The sequence below is a fragment of the Colobus angolensis genome, unplaced genomic scaffold, assembly GCF_000951035.1.
Source record: "Colobus angolensis palliatus isolate OR3802 unplaced genomic scaffold, Cang.pa_1.0 Scaffold130, whole genome shotgun sequence".
Lineage (NCBI taxonomy): Eukaryota > Metazoa > Chordata > Mammalia > Primates > Cercopithecidae > Colobus > Colobus angolensis.
In genome coordinates this window covers 5,772,947-5,775,587 of record NW_012114253.1, presented here as the reverse complement: position 1 = coordinate 5,775,587, position 2,641 = coordinate 5,772,947, and the positions used below count along the sequence as shown (strand labels likewise).

Sequence of the window (2,641 nt, the reverse complement as noted above, 5' to 3'; positions counted from 1 at the left end):
AGTTTTTGCAATTTTTTTTTTTTCCAGTCAGGGCCTCACTCTGTTGCCCAGGCTAGAGTGCGGCGGCAGGATCTCAGCTCACTGCAACCTCCACCTCTTGGCTCAAGGGATCCTCCCACCTCAGCCTCCTGAGTAGCTGCGAGTGTAGGCGCCACCATGCCTGGCTAATTTTCGTATTTTTTGTAGAGATGGGGATTCAACATGTTTCCCAGGTTGGTCTTGAACTCTTGGGCTCAAGTAATCTGCCCGTTTCAGCCTCCCAGAGTGCTGGGATTTCAGGCGTGAGCCACCCCACTTGGCTGTGATTCACTATTTACCACATGGATGTGTCTGCTTGATCCAGCACCATTTATTGAAAAGACCATCCTTTTCCTCGTGCATCGTGTGGCACTTTTTTTCATGAATCAAATGACTGTTTTGTCATCTGGTTTCTGAAATTTGTGTGGGTCTGTTTCTGTTTCTGGACCAACCTGGGTAACATAGTGAGATCCCGTCTCTACAAAAACTAAAAATAATAAATAAATGAATAAAATTTAAAAAATAAGTGCGTAGAGCTGATGGAGTCATAGGTGATAATTTAAAAATGATTGTTTCTTGGCTACATACGGGTGTTGGTCATTCAGATGTGTTGGGCGTTCAGGCAAAATGTATTAAGTGAATTATGTGGTGTTCAGAATGATTGCTAGATGTTCATTGTGACTTGAATGAGATGTTATTTGAGCCTCACAGAGCTACAGTTTTCACTCTTTTATTTATTTATTTGTCTTTTAAAAATTTTTACATCTTCCTGTCAAGGCAGTAACTCTTTTATACTGAATTGTTCTTAGGTGTACTTAGTTCCCAGGAACGCTGTGTGGATTGCACTGAAATAAGTGTTCAGCCATTGAAAGGGCTCACGTGATGTGATGCAAATAATAGTATTCTACATAATAGTTTGAGGACACATTGAATATATGTAGTTTTTTTTCTTGAGACAGTGTCTCGATCTTTCACCTGGCCTGGAGTACAGTGGTATGATCCTGGCTGTCTACAGCCCTGACCTGTCAGGCTCTAGCAGTCCTCCCACCTCAGCCTCCTTCGTAGCTGGGTCTACAGGAATGCACCACTATGCCGGCTAATTTTCTATTTCTTTGTAGACAGGGTTTTCCTGTAGCGCCCAGACTGGTTTCCAATTCCTGGGGTCAAATGATCCTCCCACCTTGGCATCTCAAAGTGTTGGGATTAGAGGCATGAGCCATCACCACCTGGCCATTTTAGTTGTAGTAATTTTTATATTTTTCTAATTTAAAAGATTTACTAAAATGTCTTACAGCTATTATTTATGAATTTAATATTCATTGTTATGATTTTGTTTGTGTTTAATCTTATTGTCAATATTACCTCCTGGAAATTAGAGATTTTGTCTCTTTTATTCACCACTGTATTCTCAATACTTGACCTTGCCTGGCATGAAAGAGATATTGAATCAATATTTATTAAATGAATAAATGAATGAACATACGAATACCATATTCAGCAATCTCCAAGTATCACAGTTTTCACCATCTAACAAATAAAATAGCTTGTATAGAGCAGAGTCACAGTCAACCTGCCATAAAAGGAAATATCAATGAAAAATAAACCTTTGTATGTGTAGCTGCTAAGATTTTGGGGCTTCTGTTACTGTAGCATAACCTAGCGAAAGCTCAGCGAGACAGCATATAGAATATATGTGTACAGATAGACCAGATAGAGCAGTAGATGAGATTCCAAAGATAGTTCAGTAAACATTAACTAACTACACTCACACTCTCTTAATTCCCCAACAGAAATAATGGAATTCTCGTTCACTAAGATGTGCCGCAAATATTACTTACTTTGTGAAAACTTCCCTGGCTACTCAAGTATTTAGTCAGGACTCTTTATTATTTCCCCCCCAGGCTGGAGTGCAGTGGTGCCATCATAGCTCACTAGCCTCTAACTAAAGGCTCAAGGAATCCTCCTGCCTCAGCCTCCCAAGTAGCTGAGACTACAAGTGTGCACCACCATGATCGTCTAATATTTCAGTGTTCATTTTCAGAGATGGGGTCTTACTATATTGCCCAGGCTGGTCAGGACTGTTGATTACATATGACAGAAACGCAACCAACTCACGTTCCCCACCACCTTTCAAGCTGCTCTTCCCTGGGTCTTCCCAGTCTCCGTAAATGGCAGCTCCATCCTTCAAGTTACCAAAGCCCTAAATCTCAATGTTAACCTTGATTTGTCTCTATTATCTCACAGGCAATGTGAAGGCAAATCCTGTTTTGACCCAGGTGAAGATTCCTGGTGACCCAGGCTCTCACCAGCCGATTGTCCCTTCCTGTACTCCTGAGGGTGTCTGGAGCTTCAGTGCTGTGTGCTTTTGGCCTCCACGCTGGGGTGCCACTGACTCCCACTGTCCAGCGCTTCCGGTGGACTCTCCGAGGCACTGATGCAGAAACTTCCCCATTTGGTGCACCAAGAGCAGCCTCACACGGTGTGGGCCGACATGAAGAGCTGCCAGATCCAACAGGTGAAAATCCCGAGGCATTGCCGGCTTGATGGAGTCAGAGAGTCCTCATTCTATAATGACTGAGATGTGAAGGGAAGATGCCAAGGTCCCTAAATATCACAGAGCCTT

The 2,641-nt window shown here is 42.6% G+C and overlaps 1 long non-coding RNA gene across 1 annotated transcript in view; it reads left to right on the top strand.

The window, feature by feature from the left end:
- Positions 1-2,641, top strand: part of LOC105506044 — a 17,945-nt gene that overhangs the window by 2,529 nt on the left and 12,775 nt on the right. Inside the window, exon 2 of the long non-coding RNA XR_001000858.1 lies at positions 2,263-2,533. This is a non-coding gene — a long non-coding RNA (uncharacterized LOC105506044). The remainder of the gene's footprint in view (positions 1-2,262; positions 2,534-2,641) is intronic.